The sequence below is a fragment of the Manis javanica genome, chromosome 9 (genome assembly GCF_040802235.1).
Source record: "Manis javanica isolate MJ-LG chromosome 9, MJ_LKY, whole genome shotgun sequence".
Lineage (NCBI taxonomy): Eukaryota > Metazoa > Chordata > Mammalia > Pholidota > Manidae > Manis > Manis javanica.
In genome coordinates, this window is record NC_133164.1 from 4766751 (window position 1) to 4787259 (window position 20509).

At 41.7% G+C, this 20509-nt stretch overlaps 1 long non-coding RNA gene across 1 annotated transcript in view; it reads right to left on the reverse strand.

Moving 5' to 3' along the window:
- Positions 1-19623, reverse strand: part of LOC108394407 (uncharacterized) — a 48498-nt gene extending 28875 nt beyond the window's left edge. Inside the window, exons 1-3 of the long non-coding RNA XR_012120979.1 lie at positions 18931-19623; positions 13170-13290; positions 695-8782 (exon numbers count right to left, since the gene is read on the reverse strand). This is a non-coding gene — a long non-coding RNA (uncharacterized lncRNA). The remainder of the gene's footprint in view (positions 1-694; positions 8783-13169; positions 13291-18930) is intronic.
- Positions 19624-20509: the final 886 nt, after the last annotated feature.

A 20509-nucleotide genomic window follows, 5' to 3' on the forward strand; every position in this document is an offset into this window, starting at 1 on the left:
CAAAACGATTTATCAGCCTGAAAAAAGCTAAAACATATATTAGCAGGGACAAGGCAACAATTACTTTTCACCATATTTCTTTTTGTGCCGTTTAGATGTTGCTCCATTTGCATGTATTATTTTATTTAATACAGTAAATACATGTTTTAAAAGCAAGTGATTTCTTCCAGATTTAAAAGATTATGATTCTGTCTCAAAAATGAAGCCACATGTCAGGAAGCAAAGACTGAAGTAATAAGACTGTGTTCCTAAGGCATTTCATTCTCCCTCTGCCCTTCCAAACGGAGCCAGTCTCTGCGAGGAGGCACGGGGCCCTCTGGGTGTGGGGGCCCCCAGCTCCGTCCTCGGCCGCATCGTGTGGCATGGAGACCGCAGCCTGCGCTCTCGCTAACTCCCACCCTGGGTATGCACGAACTCGCAGTTGTGCTCTGACTTGAAGAGGGTTATGGAAAACATCTTAATCAGAATTCATAGAACAAAGGGCAGAAAATAGGAAACCTAGTCCCAGAGGGCAAGAGGCAATTCTGGAATGAAATCAGTTATAGCCCTTAGGAGCTGGGTGATCCTGAACAACACAGCTTAGTCTTATTATTATTATTTTCCATCTAAAATGTGGGAGAGCGATACCCACTTCTCCTGTAGTTACTGGCACCATGTTAGTCAATGGGTGTAAAATGTCTGGCATGAGGAGTACCTTTAAATTAGAGCTCCTTTCTTTCTCGCTCCCCGATTCTTTCTCTTCACTGCTTAGCAAAACTCCCCACCTACTGACACCATCAGATCAGCAGACGGGGTGAGGCCAACTTTCACCAGACCTGTGGAACTGGATCATACCCAAAGAGAACGCAATTTAAAAAGCTGAGATCAGCAGTACAAGAATAAATTCTTCCACCTGGCATTCCAGTTTCATTTATTATAAACTGGTGGCTGTATTTGAGACCAAAAAAGCAAAGAAAAAATAATATATACATTCTAAATAAACTTGTTACCTTAGGGCACTCTGGGCTAGGAGATACAGTCAAGGAATATGGGTCAAAGCAACATAATCTTAGTGCCAGAATCAGCACTGCTGCTCTCCCAGCGCCTCGAAGGCTGGTGTTCCCAGGGCTCTGCCTTCAGCCCTCTCCTGTTAGGCTACATACTGCCTGAGGGAATTCACCCAGGTTCAGTTCCCATCACCAATGCGCTGAGGACTTAAAACTTCATTGCCGGTCAGATATGGCTTCTACACTCAAGACCAATGTATACAGTTTCCTTTGCCGTCTCCAACTTGACAGTTCGCCTTAGCGTCTTCTGCTGTCACAGAACACCACAGACGGAGTGCCTTATGGACAGCAAACATCTATTTGTCACAGTTCTGGAGCCTGGGAACTCCAAGATCAAGGTGCCTGCAGATTTGGTAACTGGTGAGAACCGGCTTCTTGTCACATGGCAGAGGTGCGGCGGGAGCTCTAGAATGTCTTTTATCAGGACACCAGTCCCATTCATGAAGGCCCCATCCTTATGCCCTAATCACTTCCCAAAGGCCCTACCTCCAAATACCACTGCACATTGGGGGTTAGATTTCAACATTTGACTTTACGGGGGACACAAACATTGCCTGTAGCACACCCCAAACTCAACATGCCCCTCACTCAACTCAGAACTTTGTGTGGACCTGATTCCTTACATTGCTCCTTTCTGTCTCACCACGTAGCACAGCCTGACCACGGAGAGCTGAGTCAGCCCAGATTCTGCCTTCTCCCTGTATCCTCACATCCAGCACGCATCAGCTCTCCGTTTGGCTTCATAGACATCTTTGAAATATGACCCCTTCTGTCCTATATATTAGGAGTCATGTACATTAGTTACCTAACAGTTGTGGTGATACACATCCAATTCGTCCTTCATACCAACACTGCACTGATCAGTTTAGAACTAAAAAGTGATCGAATCACTAGTGGGCTGAAACAGCTTTCTGGGTGTTCTCCTCACCCACAAACTAACATCTAAACTTATTTGAACAGTATATAAACCCTGCCTGTTCTTTACCTTCACCTCCCCATGACCTTGCCACTAATTTTTGTGAATTAATTTGTCAAATGCTACAGACAATTTGATTATTTGTAAAAACAAAAATCTGTTTCTTTGCTTTAATCTTTGCATTTGTCATCCCCTCCCCTAAAATATGTCCTAGAACTGCTAAAATCCAACTCATGAATTGTCTCTGCTGTGAGCTTTCCCTTCAACTGCCTCCATTACCAACATACAGGCACTACCAGGCCTCTTCTCCTGCTAGAACTTGCTGTAAAGTGCTCGCCACATTGTTGCAACTCTTACAAGTAGTGTTATTTCCCATTATGATCAATTTAAGAGAAAGAATCTGTGTTCCCAGCTCCCAGCACCGTGATTCCCCATATCTGGAACCTCATAAGCTCTGTTTGATTAAGGAAGATCTTTGCTTTCTTGCTGGATTTGGTGATTAATCCACATACTCCCAGCTAACTGGTACTGTCTCCTTCCGAATGTCATGGTAACTGTAAGTGTTGCCTACATTTACATCCTAGAAGACGTGCATATAGGACCTTACAACATGGATATCAAGACTAAGATGCATAAAACTGAATCTACCGCCTTTCAACCAATCCAGCTTCCTTTCCCATCATTTTCTTTTGTCAGTAGCATTCCCAACTGGGAGACTTACTATTTGGGATCCATCATACTCATCCTTCTGAAGATCCCTTCCTTAACATTTATTTTTCCATAACATTTCATACATTCTCTTTTTATCTAGTTCCAGTGCCACCCCTATTTGCTTCTTTAGTTCAATTGTTTTCAAAGTGATCTCTTTGCCTGACGTCTCTACTATGTGATCGAGCCGGACAAAATAGATTGAAATGTCTCTCTCATCAAGTCACTCCTTAATTCTGAACTTAAACATTTCCATATATATCTGTCACTAAAAATATCTCGTCTTTTATAACTCACCCCCAAATTTATCAGTCCAACCCTGTCTAATGTAACTCCTTACACTAAAGCATTTGTTTGTGCGTCAGTCTCATTCCTCCCATGCCTGTGATCACGTGCTTCACACCAAAATAGCCCACTGCTTCTTTTATTGTTCATACAAATCCTACTCATTCTTCAAGGATGAACTCAAATTCTACATTTCCCATAAAGACTGTCTAAATACTTCATGTGGCATCGATGGTGACCTCATAAGGATTCTTGTATCACACACCTTTCACACACATACCGCATTTCATCTCTTCCTAAGTATGGCTCATGTCTCAGTCCATTCAGGCCGCTGTTGCAAAATAGCACATAGATTGAGTAGCTGGAAAACAAGGCAAACTTATTTCTCACAGTTCTGGAGGCTGGAAGTCCAGGCTCAGGGTCAGCAGAGATGAGTGAGGGCCCCCTTCTAGCCGCAGCCTCCTCGCTGTGGCCTCCTGTGGTGAGAGGGAAGGGCTGAGGGTCTCTGTGGAGGTACCAGTCCCCTTCGGGGGGCTCCACCTCATGACTTCAGCACCTCCTAAAATTCGCACTACTAATCCCAACACCTTTGGGGGTGAAGACTTCAGCAAATGAATTCTCGGGGGGGTCCATGACAATTCTGGGGTTCATCTTAGGACTCAGTGAATACAGTGTAAGGGTGTGCGTGAGTGGAAAGAGTAATAAATATTCCACTGATTAGAAAAATAAATAAAAGCAGCAGCTGTAGTTGTGTTTATTGCTCTGGCCTCTACCATACTCTCTTAAACCTGGAGCTTCCCTGGGAAAATCAGAGCCTCAGGAGTAATCAACACTCAGCGAGTTGGGAAATTACTCCCCAGTAGGTGGCTAACAGAGCCTTAGAAGCCTTAGTTGAAATGGGTATTGTGCATAAATGGTTAATTTGTGCAGACTGAGCTTCCTATGATTTCCGATTTGCTCTGACATACTTGGGGAAGGATTGGGGGCCCCATCTTCACCGTCAACACACATAAATCATTTTGTGTTGAGAGATGTTTCATTTGAAGGGGAAGGCATGCACTTGTTTCCAGATAGGAAACTTTCCTATCTGGTCATGAAACTTGGGAAGACACATTTATGGCTATTCAGTAGCCATGGTGTCTTGTTTAGGTGGTAAGATATCCAGTCCAGGGGGGTATCCAGTTCCATGGGAAACTAAGACAAGGCCATAAATCAAATGGACTTGGGTGGCAAGGGTCAGGCTATATATCAAAAGGAGATGGAGTTCACTTAGGACAATATGTTGGCATCGCCTAACACACGGACCAGGAAGCACTGCCCTTCATGAGCTTCCATGTGTGACCCCGGTCAGATCTTCTGTACACCGACTGCTTTCCAGATTTCTGGACGGTCTCTTGGGAATATTTCTGACCAAGATTCTCTAAGTTCTGCAGGTCTGCTTGATGGTAAACATAACCTTGACCCTGAGATACTAATGTGAGTCTTATATTTCTAGGACTTTTATCTACTTGACATTGTCAAGAGGCCTGAAAGATACACTTATAATTTGGCAATAAATAGTTTCTTCAAATCTAGATGTCAATGATGGGATGAAATAAAAATCAATGTAGGCTAAACAATTTTTATTTCAACTTTCATTGAATATTCTTTAATTTTTTTCTTAATCATATGATTTTGATATTTTGAAATGACATGGAAAAGAAAAAATAGACAGTGCAATGCTCAGGAATATAAACCCTGGGTTAAAATCTAGGATGTACCAGGTACCAGCTCGTGATCTTGGACAAATCACTTAATGATTTGTGCTATGTTTCTTCACCTGTGCAGGAGGGAGGATATTAGTACTCACCTCTGAAAGCTGTGTCATGTTGAGTAAGGAGGGTGACACACATGAGATAACACCCAGGACAGCGTTGGTTGGGTGCCACCATCATATTCTTATTATAGATCTGTTACTACCTTCTAACCTACCCTGGCATTGAAGGTCTCATATATACAAGGAAGATCATGTTTAGAAAATAATTCTTCTGACCACCTTTAATAACTCTGCTGAGTAGCTTTCACTTCTACAAGCTTTTTTATTTAATATCTGAATCACTGGGTGCACAGAGTAATGAGCCGCTGTGATCAGCTGGCCCATCTTCAAACTCCACGTCTGCCATTTAACTCTGTGACTGAACTTTCCTTAGCCTTACTGTCTCTTTCTCTTAACCACCTCATAGAGTTTTTTTTTAAATTGTAACTAATTGTGATAATGTACATTAAGGAGCTCAATGATAACATTTAATAAGCCCTCAAAGGTGAAACTAAAAGCTGGGGAAGGTCTGGAGGTTGGAATCGTGGGTTCCCTGATGGACCAGGAGGAGGAACGCAGGGGCTTCTAAGCCTGGTGTTTTTTTCTTGGTGTATACCTTCATCTGTGTGTCAGTTATGTGAGTGCATGTAGTCGTAAAGATTCACTTACATTTTATAAAAATTTGCTGAATCACTTAAAATTTGTGTGATTTACTTTATAAATGTTATCTTTCAGTAAAAGAGCCCAAAAAGTAAACAAATGAAATATCTGAAAAAAAAATCATACAGGGCTTACAGTATTTTATAATGAATAAATATTTTCACAGTTCTCATTCTACAGAATATGGACTACTCTTAGATCAGGAGCTTAAACTATATCAAAATAACCCAGAGTAAAGAGGAGTATTGGTAATCATTTTAAGTTAGTATCAACAGCCAAACCATATAAGGAAGGGATAAGATTTGGAAGACTGGTTCATCATAGATCAGGTATGGTGCCCTGATCAGTATCAGAGATACAACCCTGCGTTTTGAAAGTTTGCGCTATGCCATTTTGCTTTTATGTGACATTAGAACAGATCTTCATTGACTTAATGGTGGGGTACATCCTAATAAATCCATCTGTGGATAAAATGAAGGTTCCTGTGGCCAGGATTCTCATCTGGCCCTGGTTGGCTGGCTCACTACACAGATGTGGGCAAGACGTTGGTATTGACTCTTTGTAAAGAGCTCTGCCCAGTGGTCTGGGAGACATGGTGGCACGGCTGCAAGGCTGCAGGAGAGCAGAGCAGAGGCTGGAGTGGTGGCAGTGCCGAGGACAGAGGCCCAGAGGACAGCTGTGCAGGCAGAGAGTCCCAGAGGCACAGACCGGCTTGCTGCCTGCTGACTCACTATGAATGGACAAAATTTTAGTGACTGACCTGCCACCATGGGGATAAAGTTGGGTATAACCCTTTCACCTCAAGAACGTTTTACTGTCATTGCTTTGGTCACACTGAAACCACAGTGAACTTGCCCGGGGCTGAAACCCATTGGCAAGACACCGTCACAAATTGAAAATATTGCAAGTTGAAAATGTATATAATACACCTCATCTAGGAACATAACTGGGAACCAGTCTTCCCTGTAGAACCAGGAAAGAATATACTTGCGTTATTTTTCTGCTGTACATGGTGATGTGACAAATGACGGCCACCCTCGGGAAAGAATGCTCTGAGAGGCACTGAGTGGAGCTCCCAGCAGGCGCTCTGCCCGCAGCTGGGGAGCCGGCACCTGGTTGCGAAAGGCAGCCCCTGAGCGGGGCACCCCAGCAGCCGCCAGGAGACAGCTGCAGGTGTCCTTGAGGAGGGCTCCTCCTTTACAATGCAGGTTCTGACCTTTGTTAAATCTCCATCAGCATCTACCTTTCATTCCACTTTTAGGGAACACCTGCTGTTTATTGCCAGGGCGACTGCTAGGCTCTGGGTGTGGCCGCGAGGACTGGAGCCCCCAAGCAGCTCGGAGGACAGACAGCTAACTGCTGAAAAGGCTCTAGTGCTTTGGTGGGGACAGACACAAGGAGCACCTCACAGCCTGGGGTCAGTGAAAGGAAAGGGCGACCTTTGATTGTGTCCCAAAAGAGAGCTGGCTGGGCAAAGAGTGAAAAGCCTGGGAAAGCAGACAGTGGGTGCAGGCAGCAGGGCTGGGCGGGAACATCACAGCCTCGAGTGAGGAGGGAAGCGGCAGAACGCCGCGGGCCCCCGGGGGCTGGGCTTCTCCAGGTGTGGTCACGTCCCAGCCGCCCGCAGGTGGGCTCGCCTAGGTGAGCGCCGTGGGACCTGTCTGGGCTTGTCGTGCTGGGGGGCGTCTGTGTCCCCACCGGCCTGTGCTGGGAGTCTCTTGTGCACAAAGCTGATACCTGCTCTAATATTCTGTTAGAAAAATACAACCATCCCACGTTTCATTTTTTTAAATAAGGAAATGAATTCAAACTCTTCCTATTGGTAATTACTATATTGAGAGGTGAGTAAATTTATTACAAAGCAAGTCTAATTTTTAAATCTTCTTTATCATGGATATGCTATTACACATACAGGCATGCATGGACACTATGCACATACATATGTGTACGGTACATGATAAAATCCTTTAATATTAGCCTGTCCCTGTGTCTGTCTAGGGGTACTGATTAGTTTTAGCAATGGGCAGATGAAATATGGTGAAAATGGTCTTTCTTTTCCAGTAGCATTATTGTAAGATGTCTTAGCACAATAGTCTAAATTGTGTAGACACAAGCAGGATTTGTCTGTCTCTGCATTCCAAGCCCAGGGCCATCTGTGTGGACAACAGCTGGACGTAAAGACAATCAAGTGGTGCTGACGACCTAAAAGGATTAGCAGCAGTAAAGGCCGCCCCTGGATGGACCACCATCCTCCAAGCCGGACACCCCTCAGCCCATCTCGCTCCTGCCTCTGAAGGTAATTGCGGCATCTGTTTCTTGAAGCCACTGAAACCAGCGCAGGGCCAGCCCTACTCTGGGACCAGCAGGCCCCTTGGCAGGGGGAAGGGAAGGGCTGGGAGCTGAGCCAGCCCAGGGCCGGTAGGTCAGAAGTGAGGGCCCGACAGCTGCTTTTCCAGGGGCCTCCCCAGGCTGGCCTCCCTCCTTGCTGGTCTGCAAGCTGCCCAGCAGGGCCTGCTGTGTGCCTTTCATGCGGTGGGAACTCTGGCCTTAAAAACAAATGGACTGGCTGAACGGCTGTGGGAGTGTTAAAATTCTAATTAGTTTGCATGTTTTTGTTTTTCACACTGTGATCACTCTAGTTTATTTTGTTTAATTGACTACATTCAGGTAAAAGGCATGAACAAAAATCCACATGCCTTTTACCACTGGGCATTCTTTTTTTCTATTTTATAGTGACCCTGGCAACCATCTCAGATCTTGGGTGTAGACTGGCAGTTTTCTGGAACATGTGGAGATTGATACCTGTGGGAACTGACTCCGTGTGCTCACAGCTTTCACGTACGGAGGGGCCATCAGAGCCTGACCAGGCCAGGCACTCCACTTCCTTCCTGCACTGGGAGCCAGTTCAGTAATGAGCGTGGCTTTGAAGAGAAAGAATTACAGTGAAGCAACCGGAGTGGTCAGTGATCACTCATTTTCGCCTTCTCAAAAAATCAAAAGTGATGTGAAGAACAGAACGTGTAAGTAAGGAGAACAGTTTTTCAGGTTTGCTTCTGTGTCTGTCTCCCCCAGTTGGACACTGGGAAGATGTTTGTGGATGAGGCTCGAAAAAACTCCAGGGTTTGTAGGTCACTGTGGACTCTACTTCACATCACATTGGTTCCATGCATGAATGGTGCAAACCTCTCCTTACCTTGAAAGTATTTAGGGCTAAGCTTCATCCAGCAATGCGATGGGTGGGTCTGCCTGAGCACTGGAGAGAAAGTGCGCCTGCATTTCCAGCGGGCCACCACGCTGCCACTTCCTGTTCCCAACCAGCTGGACCCTCAGTGCCTGGTGTAGAGTGTCCACCTTTTGTTTACCCAACATTATCTATATAAAGACAAAAAAGGAGGAAAATAACAGGAAAGCTTTCAGAGAAGCGCAAAATTGGCTCTGACAAACTGGAAGGAAGCTGCAGGCAGGGTGTCTGAGGAAATCTGCACAAGGATGATCTATTTTAGTAATAAGAACTGAGACTCGGCATCACAATAGGTGAAAATAATATCCACGGTCCGAGAAACCCACATGATCCCAATGGGAACCTCCAAGACAACCGTTCAGAATTTGTTTTTTTTAACTACAGCATCAAGTCCAAAACAAATTTAGCAGCTTGGTGCCGGCTAACAGAAAAGTATGCTGAGAAGGTTTTCGGTGGGGAAATCTCTCAAGGAGAGCCCCAGGAAGCAGTGCTGGGAGGGGAGCATGACAGAGTTTACCCCAAGGAAAGGCTAATACCTGAGCAACATCAGGAGGAGCCCAGAGTGCCCAGCGCGAAGGCAGCTTCCCGTTTACAGGACCTGCTGCCAACAAATTATAACCACACTCACTATATGGCAAGCAATGGGGGATAGAGTAAATAAGCTATAACGTAAGCTGTGAAAGAATGTTGAAATCAAAATATTCTTGTTATAGTACATAAAAACAAATTATATAACAAAATCCTATTTCCAAAATACTGGCATTGATAGATTAATATACAGCAATGCAAAGATATATGTGCACAGAAGAGGAACTGAAATAGACAAACCAAAACATAAACGGAAATTATCAGTGGATGAGGGGATTAGGGATGACTGTTATTTTCTTCTTTGCATTTTTCTGTTTTTTTTTTAATTTTCTTAACTGAATATATACCAAATATTATTTCTTAAATTTCTATTTTGTTCTATCAAAATATGAAGCTGCTATTGCTATTACTTTTAGAAAGGCTTTCTTTACTAATGCCAAAATTTTTACCTTCTAGTGTTTAAATGAACATTAGTGTATATAATTACTGTTATGTATTAATAAGCAATCGATAATAAATTATCTAATTAAATTATTTTCCACATTAAGGTTTCTTTTAATATCTTTATGACTCAATCTGAAAAATATTTATTAAGTAGGTATTGCTTTCATTGAAGTTTAACAGAGAATTAGAATCAAATATTATTAAACTATTTACAATGTTAATATTATAGAGTTACAATGTTAAATTATCTACAGTTTCATATTTATGTTGAAGTGAGCAAATATCTCAACATGCACATATATACACACACAACCAAAATTCTGAAGGTTTCAATCCTTTTTGAAAGTTTATATTCAAAGTTATGGGTTTTGAAACTATCATAAAAGTAACATGCATTGGCAATAAATGAGTTTATTATTATATTAACAATTATTCACCCTGAAAAGCTAAAGCATTTTTTTCAAGTGTAATTTAATCACACCTGGCACCTTGTTACCTTACCTGGATAAATATTATGCATAAAAATATAAACCCAAGTGGCATGTATCTGAAGTACAGCACCGTAAAGTCACTCGACAGGTTGTATGAAGAAACTAGATTTTCCAAATGAGTTTCATTCAACAATCATAGCATATACCACAACACCAACGCAGCTAAACACAAACAAAAGGACCCTCTCTCTGGCATTCACATTCAGTTATACTTTCTTCAAATATTTACTTGTTTCCATTTGCCAAGATACTGTTTTTTTGGGGGAAAAAAAGTACTTTGTGAAAGGCAGCTACAGAGAAAAAGATGAAATCTTTTGTTTGGCCTGTCTATGTTCTTTTATTTGGCCTATCTGTTAATATCCTAATATCCTAAGGCTTTTACCAATTTTGTTCTAATTATACATGCAATATGACCTCAAATGAGAAAATTCTACTTGAGCACAGAAGTACTTATATTTCTCATATTCTACTTAACTTTGCTGGTTTCTACTTATCCCGCTATTACTCCACCTCGACTTCCTCCTATTTTTCATCCTGACACACACACAAATGATTGTTACTATCCTTTCTAGGAGGTGACTTCTAGTTACATTTCTCTTCAGTTAATAGCTTGGCGTAGGCAGGCATGGGCCCATAAAAATACAATCTTTAATCTTAAGGACTTCCTGTCCAGAAAGGCGTCAGAGCAGACCAAATGGCACCAAGCGGACCGCGTGACCCGCAGTGGCTCCCCGTGGGGGTAAACAGCCCTGATGCAGAGTCAGCCTCTGTGAGGGCTACTCCCAGCGTGTCTGCATCAGGGATAGTCATCTTGCCTGTGCTGAAATTTCAGTTTCTTTCCCCAGGAATAAAATGAAGCTGGCTCAGAGGGTGAAGGTGGGGAGTGGTGGATTTCCTTCCCTGGGTTCTAGAAATACCACAAGCCTGTTGTGGGCCTTCCCCTGCTATGTCAGACCCACCAAAAGGGTGGGGAGCTGCTTTACTCAGACCCAGATGTTAGTTTTTCTCGTAGCTGCAGGGTCCTGGTGCATTTGCCTACTTGCTACCCCCTAGGGGTCTTTATGCTCTTACAACGTCCCTCCGTGCCACAACTAAAACAGCTCAGCCGCGGCCACCTGCTTGCGGATCCTGTACTTTAGCATGTATTTTGAAACTGTGCCAACCTATGACTCCCTACCTCCCTGTAGGATCTCACTCTGGACTCTCTCCTTGGCCGGTGAGAAACAGATACTCCTCTGAAAACAAAATGGGCTGTAAATTGAGAGAAGTTAAGAATCAGCATCAGTTTCTCATAAATCTAATTTCCAATTTGCCACCAGTCTGGGTTCTACACACAGACTCTAATGCACACTCCCCCGTGGGAAATGCTTTCTCTTGTTCATAGACCAACCTTGACTTAGCTGGTTTTTCTCCTTGGTGGAAAGAATAATGTAATTCAGGAGAGCAATTGTAGAACAAAGTTATTAGAAATGGGTAGATTTATTTTGATTTCCTTTTTATCCTGGCTGGGTGTAGGGGGGGACATATACTCATCTACAGCAGATGCATATGAATATTCTTCCATACTAACATGCAGTTGCCTGGATTAAGCCTGCATTTCTACCGATCCACAGCAAAACATAGTAAAAGCATCTAAAAGGAGGTATGATAATATAAAATAATCATTCATGAGAGATAACCTGAGAATATTTTACTCATTTTGATACAACAGGGAAATACACAGTAAGATTTCATAGATACTAATAAAAACACGATACAAATCCTAGAGTGAATACAGGACAAACTGTAACTGAAAACAGCCCTTACAGAATCTGTCATCGCCGAAAGATGATTCGGCATGAATCCTTTATTTTAGACTGCTTGGACTCAAAATTCCTTTATTGAACATTTTACTTATCATAAGTAGTATATGTTACTCCTATTCTGTTAAAATCCTTTTCTTATATTTGTGACAAAAAGTTAAAACATGATGCTGAAATCTAAGAAATGTAACTATCTTCTTTTAAAATTGCTATCCCTTTAATATAGCCATCATCCCATTTTTTTCAGATCATATGGTATGATTAATATTTCTTAAACACTTATGAGGAGATGTCATCCTTTAGATCTACGGGCATGGTAAGCTTTCTTCAACATCTCTACTAACACAGCTCGAGTAGAGTGCCATGGTGCCCTATAACATTTAATAATGCACAGGTTAGAGATCCGATCATAAAATTTTTGACAATGACTTTAATGATCATAGAAACCTGTAGTTGGAAAATAGAAGATATAAAGGGGTTTATCTGCTAACCTTTATCTTTAAAATAAATAAAATCTTGCTAATGTGAAAATGTCATGGAATAAAAAAAATAATCCCCCTTGAAGATTGGTTTCTGTGTTCAGTATTAATAATAATAAAGGAAGTTTAAAACTTAAAAAAAAAAAAGTAGTGAGAATAGCCGGACCATGCAGAGCCCTGGGTCCCCGTCCTGCCCGGGACAGCTCGGGTGCAAACACTTCCCCCTGGGAATCTCCTGTGGGCTGTACCAGGCCATGCCAGACCCCAGGGCGACCCCAAGTCGCACACCCGGCACCCTCCTCCCACTTTCCACCCACACACTCGGCCGGTCCTCCCCTAAGCCCCACAAGGCAGGTTCTGTTGGAAGAAAAACAGGCCCAGAGAGGCACAGCTCTGATAGAAACCCAGGCGTTCTGGGGCTCTCGCTCCCCTTGAAAGAGAAGAAAAGGCATCTTTGGAAAGAAAGGGCCATGAGGCTGTTCAGATCAGAGGGGCTCAGGCTGCCATTGCTCTCGCCCTCGGCTCCCCTCCCGGCGGTCCGCATCTGGGTTTGGGCTCCCCGTGTCATCCGGAGGCCGGGGGAGCAGATGGAGGCCTTCAGGGGCAGCGCGAAGGTTGAGGGACCAGATTCACCATCTTATGCTGCACCTCCAAGTTTCAGAAACTGGATTTAAAAATGAAAGTGTATAGAAAGCCCAGAGTGATTATACTTACAATAGCTGATTCACACTTTCAAGACTGACAGGGAAATGGTTCCATACACCGGAGAAGCACTGTGGTCACCTACGAAGGGGCCATTCAGTTTCTTTGCTTCTGCAGGGGGAGTCACAATCTTCTAAAGATTTAAACAAAGGATATTTTTTAAAAATAGTAACGATGAGACTCATACTTTATGAGAATTAGTAAGCAGACGGTAACAGTCGCAGAGGTGAGCACAGCAGGGTAGGTTTCTCCATGGGAAAGCCCAGAGGAAAATCTCAAAACACCCGATGTTCCCCAGGCTTGCTTCAGCCAGCTTTCTTAAAGGAACAAAGTCATTGATTTGAAGAAAGGCCTACTGTGGCCTACCAGGTTTTTTCATGGACTGTAGAATCAGTATCTTCTTATTTTCATCAATCCGTGTTTCTTTTCTAAGATTTAGAAATAGTGGCACAGACATTCATTTTTTTCCCAAAAATCTTTTTGTATAAAACCTTTGCTTTCCTAAGCTTGGATTATTTCATTTGTTTGAGCTGCTTGTACACAATTGGGATAATTGTTTGAAGAGTTAAGATGCATTGTTTTATATATTTAGCTGTATCTCTTTCTAAAATAGGCACGGTGCTTCTGAGATATCTAGGGAGTAACTGCCTTTCTTTCTGTGTCACGTTTGTGGCTCTCCAAACTAACAAAATGACCTGCCCTGAGTGACAAAGGGCCCAGTGACTTTTTCAAAAGAGAGTGGACTCCAGCCTCTGTTCCTGTCCAGTGACTTTAACCTGCCATCATCCTGTCATGATGATAAATTGCATGTACAATCCATGGTTGGAGCAGATGGGAGAGTGCAGAATCTAAATCTGTTTCCCAAACAGAAAGGGAATTGTTTACCTCTCAATGAAACATAGATTTCTCATAAAGAAAATTTTGGATATTCCAGTTTTAGTAGCTGACACAGTTATGCAGTTAGAGATACCTAGACCATATTAAAACCAAGGATGGTTCTAAATAAAGTTAGATAGAAGGCACACACTCATTTCTTCACCAAGTTCATTGAACTCCTGCTAGCTTCTAGGAATGGAAAGATTTACCAGAAAATATGTTGTAAAAGTAAATAATATTTTTATTCCCATTAAATGTTTGTGGGCAAATAAACCTTATGGTAGTCACATACCAGATACATATGCCAGATATATAGAGAGATTGCTTTAAGATGCTCTTCATGATGGCAAGAAGGAGATGGGACACATTTGGCTTTGAAAACACTTGGGTCTTCAAAAATTCAGATTTTAAAAGGTAATCCCACAGATGGAGAAAAATAATGTAAAAGCGAAAATGAATTCAGTTTAGAGTTTCATTTCAGTTACAGTCAAACAAAATCAGGAGACCTCAGGTCCATATTTACTGTTATTCATTCATTCTTAATCCAGCAACTATTACATTGAGCTCTCATATGTGACAAGGTTGAAACTTCTGGAAAATCATCATTAATATATTATTGACCCCAGAAGTCATTTAACTTCCAGAATTACCCCCAGAGCATCCAGTGGACCTTTGGTAAAGCTAACTGGCATTATTCAGCTTGATTAACTAGACAGCCCCCAAAAAACTATTCATTAAAAAAAGGCAAATTCTATGTGTCATCCAGCTATATGCTGGAAACTTGTCATTCATCGTCATTTAATCATACAACAATTCTGAAAAGTTGCAGGTATCACCGCCCTACTTTACAGTTAAGAAGCTTGAGTCTTAAAGCAGGAGACTCCACCCCGTGCCTCACGGATACAGAGGCAGAGCCGGGACTGGAACTCGGTCGCCTACTCCTTCCGCTGCACCACACCGTCTTCGAGGAGAAGACACACAGCTCTCCCCCGAGGCAGGAACAGCATCCAGACCTCCGAATTCGTGAAGAAGGCACACTGCTCCACTGTAATGTTGGTACTGATTTTTCTCTAATGAGTTACAGTTCAAGCACTTTGTTTTCAGAATTCTGATGGGCCAGCATCTGCCAAAACTTACCAGAGACACCCAGTGTTTGAAGGGGCAGTCTAAGGGGCATCTGATTTACCCTTTCCTCCAGATTTTCTAAGCCATATTCTTGAATAATGATCCCATCAAACCCAAACAAGTAGATTATCTTCTCTTCACTCTCTTAAAAGAAATTCATTACATAGGTTGAAATTTAATGTAATGTCCTGGGGCTTGAAAGGATGGCTTTCATTAGAAGAATTCACTCATTCAACACATCTTGACTGACTGCTTCCTTATGTCAGCCCTGTGTCTGAAATGCAGTGCTGAGCAAAAGTAGATCTGGCCTCCATTCTCATTGAACTCACACTCATTTAGTGGAAGATGCAGATTATAATCACATGTGACTTACAATTCTGCTAAATACTTGGAAGGAGAGAGAACTGATGCTCTATGGGTGGGTCATAATGAGGTTTGACCTGGGCATGAAATCCCTTGAAAAACCATGGTCAAAAATGATCCTGCAGAATATAAACCGTCTTTTTTTGCTAGATTTCATATGTGAGGCATTATTCATAGAAATAAGTCGATTAAAATATGTATCACTACTTGTTTGTGTTTTTTTATGTTTTGTTCTGTTTTATTGGCCTTTCATCTGGCAAAGACCAAATCTGATCTTATTTAGTACAATCTGATCCTTTCTTAAAACTTCTTTTCTAGAGATTCAAAGTTAAATTTACTGTGCAGCATAAAGATATGATTCATTTCTTTCTTTGTTACTTTAATTTTGTTCTCTTTGTGGTCTAATTGCTCTGTTTTAGATATACTTTAACACTGAATACGCCTCAAACATTTTTTTTTGGTAAATTGGTAAGTATAAGTAAAAATACATGATTAATAAGTAGCTCATTTTTAATTGTCATCTGATTTGTAGCTGATTTAAACTTTTTTTTCACTGCAACCCTGGTTGAACCACAACTAGCTTCTGAAAATTCCTTTGGATTTTTTAGAAGATTTCAAAGGAGCATTAATGGCTGGATCTGTAACAAACCCCAGGACAGTAAATATTTTGGAATTATCAAGACTAAAGGTCTTAAATAGACTCTGAAGAAAAAGGAAAAATTCAACTGTTTACCTTTCACTCTTCAACTTTTATTCCTTCTATACAAGTCACAGAATGTGGGATAAAAATGCCTATCTAAGTAACCACAGTCCACCTCACCCTAGAAGAGTGAGCTCTGCTCACAGCAAACCAGTTGCTCAGGTACACCCTGCCCACCCAGACTTAGGCCGTGAGAAGTGAGGGGACCAAGCCACCAGATAACCTGTGAGTCTGGGGAGGCTCTGCTCTTGGTGTCAGGCCAGGGCAATATCACATCCTCCCTGTCCCCGCGAGCAGCCTCACTGAGAGCCAGCTCAGGGGCATGCGTGTGTGTGCACGTGCATATGTACAAACACACACACACACACACATACACACACAGTCTTTACGTGGCTCAGCCCTACAGAGGTATTCTCTTAGTGGGGTCTTAGTACCCCAGCATTACACATGTTGTTTGAGAGTCACATGAGTCGCACCCGGCCAAGCAGGAGATTTGGAGCCTGTCTGCCTCACCACCTGGCTACCTTTGTACAAAGTGAATTTTTTATTTAACACACTCAAAACCCTTTCATTTGCTTCCCATTGGTTTATTTTTTATACCTCAGCCTTAAAAGTTCTGATGTTCTTCCAGAGTGACTTTTTGCTGACTTGGTGAGATATGCTGATTAAAGAAAAAATCCTTTTCTTTACATAATAAAAATACTTAAGAACATTTACTATATTTGGAAGATACTCTCTTTCAAAAACTCAATATCAAATCCACAAAACTACAAGTGCATTTTTTTAACTAAAAAATTCAAGGTATGTCCAAAAAAGTTCAAAATCTTAGGATAAGGTCAAGAGAGTTTGGGTAGCTGCAGCCTGTCTAATTTCCCTTCTACCTTCTTAAAATTACATTTTGGTCATTGAATTAAAGCACTGAGAATATGTTTCAGTTAATCTAGGGGAGCATGAACAATACTGTGCCAGTGAGTGATTCAGACTCAACTATGATTTGAATGTTTACACAGAATTGTAATGGAAACATTTTAATTAAGCAAGCTGCTTCTATTCTAACCAATCTTTGTTATGGCACAAAGCAGATGGCTGCCCTTAAATTCCTTTGTTTGTGTTGGATATATGTGGGGGTCATTTGGAGAACTGAACTCGTCACAATAATATACCTAGTGACATTGATGACTTCCTCAAGTAGTCTTTTTTTGTGTTATCCTCTATTGCACATACCTATATCTTTGCTGTGGAAGGTCACAAGTGCAGAGTAAAATACTTCTGTTCATTTGTTTACTAAACATTAGAAAGATGAAGTGAAGCCAAATTATGTTCAAATTGGGAGTAATTGGGAAGAAGCGATGTCTTCATTGGTCCAACCTTAGTTCAACTTTTCAAACAAACCAAGAAGCCAACCCACCCTAGTTCTCGTCTGAGTACTCTGCAGCCATCCATCTCCCGGACGTTAGGGGACCACAGAGGCATGGAAGTCACCAAGCCAGGGAACTTTCTGGAGAAAGTAGGCATAGTCCCTTGTACATTGCCTAAATTTACCTCTTTTCTTTTAGGCCATGCGCTTTTATTCCCTTCAAATGTCACCTTTGCTTCCAAAAGTAGCTGCCTTTTATAATTGCTTACATAGTTTTAAGGATACAAGAGATATGGTCACTGTGATTTAAGAGGTTTTGCCCTCCCCCCCCAAACCCTCCCAGTTTCCAGCCACATCAGTCTCCCAGGCTGAATCCATGGTGACTTGAAACCAAATTAAAGATTTCTAAGGTCCACCAATCAAGGCTCAGCTCCAGTGCTGAGATAAAATTTCAGTGAAAGTGCCCCCAGGAAAACATCTCTTCGGTGTTTAATTTCTCTGTAATGAAGGTGTGTGATGCCTGAGATTTTTCTGCTCGTGAGTTGCTCTCTGGAGGATCTGGGTTTCTCATGTTTCAGGAAAGTCAAGCTAATTTGATGAACTAGTTTCTTTCTCAACTACCCAGCCTTTATTAATATGATTCCAGCATCACACTGCCTAGCATCAGAATGTCACTGGTAAGTGACATTCAAGAAATGAAATAAGAGCTCCAGGCAAAGGTTGTACTAGAAGCACAGTGGAGTCACTCACCCACAGATCAGCTAGAGGAAAAGAAGGGCACCAAGGAATGATAAGACACGAACAATGCTGGGAAAGGATGGAGAAAGGGCGCCCAGGAGAGAATGCAGGAGCCTCGGGGCACCCAAAGCTGCTCGTGTTTGTCTCCAGTGTGAGGAGTCCCATCAAGCCAATCTAAGAATGTGAAATCCATCCCTGAGAAATGAAAATCAATACATTTGGAAAAGAATAATACTAAAAGTCAACAAGGAAAATAAATTCAGCTGTGGTGAGAAAAAAGTAAAGGTGCTAGTGAGTAACAAACAGCATAGAAGGAGGCATAGTGATGAAATGGCCGTAAGGAAAGGGCTGGATGGTGACCATCTCAACCACGATCACACACCACCAACAGGTGACAGTTCCTGTTCTCAGGGATGGTGACTGAATATCAAAGAAACGTCAAGGAAGCGGATGGGTGATCTGTTTTGGAATATTCTTCCCAGTATGATACTTTACATACCTATTTCTCAGACTTCCTCACTTTAAAAAATTTCTAGCTTCTGTTGTTTAAATGCATGCTTTGGTGCTAAAGCTTCTCCATTGTGACAGTACAAATATTTTTTTAAATACCAAACCTTTCCTAAATGAGATTTTCAAGGTGATGTTGACCATTCCGGTTTGGCAAATCCTCCTTTGAAATTCACTGTTCTCAAATCAAGTACGGCTCGGATCAAGAAGCGCCATCTCCGGAATTGAAAACTGTTGCATTTCTGTGAAAATCTGAAGAGCAAATGAAGATACGTGTAAATTGGGGAAAGGTGGTTTTTACCCAAGGATGTTTTCTAGTTTATTGCGAGTGGCTAATAAACACCTGTCTTGAAGTTCACATACAGAGACCTAAGAAAAATGTTAGGCTAAGATTAAGCACCATGAATCTTGTTCACCAGTAACATTAAAATAAAATGGCATATATCCTGGCAGTATCTAGTATTTGTTTTTGCTATATAAAGGTAACCAAAAAGATATTGGTCCAGGAAGACCATTGGATGCACCAAGTGGGAAGAGGGAAAGCCTCTGTGTTGAGAACACTGGAAGAATGAAATGGCCAATACGAGAGGCTCCCTTTTATTTTTCAGTAAGTTAGTGTTTATGCGCACAGTGCCGAAGTAGGTATGAATCCAATTCACCATGTGTCACAAGACTGGACAACCACGGGTCTGCAGAAGGATCATGGGGGCATCTGAGGGACAGCTGTGAAGTGACATACTGTGGTTTTCACCAGAAAAAAAAAAAAGGTTTTTTAAAAAAGACAACCTACAAGAAGTGGAATAAGAAGAAAGCATCCTCTAGTATAGAAACCCTGTTCGCAGAAAATGAACTAGAAATGGAGGTACTTCTACAGACTCTTCAAACCTAAAAAACTACATTTTGATGGGAAATATTCCAGTCAGGGGCCTTTGTGGGTAGTACAGTGCCCACATACCTCTTAATTTTCTATTTCTGTTGGAAATCTATCAGCTCTCTCATTTCTTATGTCAACTTTATAGTGCTCCTTGGGAATGGCATTTAAAAGAAGAAATAACAAATTGGCATATGGAATTTCTGGTGAAAACCAGTTATTGTCTTTAAAAATGTGAAAATTTTATGCTGGTGGAGGAATGAGAAAGACCTTAGAAGAAGCTGGGAATCCCTGGGGATTTTGGAAGTTGGAAGGAATGATGTAGAAATAAACTTGTGGCTTCAGTACTGTCAGGCAGAGCCTTGACCTTTGCAAAAGTCCTACAGCAAGAGATTTGAGTCTAATACAAAGGGATCGGTCAGTTAAATTAAGAAAAGGCTGAATGAAAATGGTTTTAATTATTCTTCTTAGGTACTATTCTGCAGAAACTTGGCAAAGAATGTTTTCAAAGAGAAAATGAAAACACGAAAATAAGTTTTAAATGGCTCGAATGTGTGTAGTATGTCTTAAAATAATGACATGGGATTTTATTCTTGTTACATTCGCTACTCACCCTTAGAAGCCATCATGTTTTCACACCTCTCTTAGGGTTGAGCTGGCTGTCTACATTTGGCAAAGGACTTTTTTTTTAAAATTTTGTTGTAAGTATAACTGACTTTACTCAACTTACACATTGAAGTTCAAGGTCAAATGGAATGGTTGCGCTATCTCGGTAGGATCTGTGAAAACTGAAGTGCAAACACGAACTCAAGATG